Source organism: Cariama cristata, unplaced genomic scaffold (genome assembly GCF_000690535.1).
Source record: "Cariama cristata isolate BGI_N322 unplaced genomic scaffold, ASM69053v1 scaffold20647, whole genome shotgun sequence".
Classification (NCBI taxonomy): domain Eukaryota; kingdom Metazoa; phylum Chordata; class Aves; order Cariamiformes; family Cariamidae; genus Cariama; species Cariama cristata.
This window is the reverse complement of record NW_009627341.1, coordinates 21,692-22,769: the sequence shown is the minus strand read 5'-3', so window position 1 is coordinate 22,769 and position 1,078 is coordinate 21,692.

Genomic DNA, 1,078 nt, shown 5'->3' with positions numbered 1-1,078 from the left:
ACTTGGGGTCTAATTTTCTCAGTGCAGAATTACTGAAATTTACCTGTGGATAGCACAAGGATCGTGTAACAAAACTCACATATAACTTAAAATAAACCTTAAGCAAGCAAGAGATTGCTCTGACATTTTAAACAGGTCTAATTTCTAATATTACGAGTGAAGTCTCCTGATACTCATTAGGATTTCCTCATGTCCTACAGTTTGTAAATGGAGTTTCAGAGTAAGACTAAAACGGGTGAAAAAGTGAATGACTATTAGTCAAAAGTTAATATTGGGATTTTCCAGCTATGGTTACTGGGCTAGTGTATTTGTTAACAATTTAAAGAAAACACCCCAATTTTTTCAGCTGCCACACCAGAAAGGCAAGTGCTGCAACATGGGCCATAGTTCAGAATCCCTCCATGTTCAGTTATAGGAATGGAAGCATTTTTCCCCCAAAGAGACTGCTGCTTTAATTTTTGAAGTGTAGCTCATCAAAGGAGGTCCTTTGTGGAAAGAGTTTTCTAGTCTCAAAAAGCAGGGAAGTTTAGTTCCAGAGACTACCTGCATCAAGAGTGAAAAAATTATATTCTACTTTAAGAAAGAAAACAAAGGTTCTTGCAGCATTACATAAAACATTTAGGAAGAAAAGATGATAGGTATATCCTAAAAAAAAAAACAAAACTAAATATTATATATTCTCCACTTTTCTAATACACAGATATTCTTACTCTTTAAAGTGATCGAAGATCACACATCTGACATTTAATTTTAATGTGTACACATTAAACGTAGAACTACGCAAACCAGTTAGAAAATAATCCAATTTTTTTCTTCCAAAATAACAGATCATGAGAAAAACAGATGTGAAAATTTATTTAGACTAAATTAGAATGTTAAAAATTCTATAATATTGACCCATGTAATTTATTGCCAGTATGTCTCATAGGACTAACATTTTCCTTGGCAGGCTCAGGTAAATACAGTATACACATGCTGCAGTAACTGAAAAAATGCAAAAGGAAGGAGTCAAATCTGTGAAAGCAATTCCTACGTTGGCACTGATTGCAGCTTGGTTTTCAACCATCTTTGGGCTTTT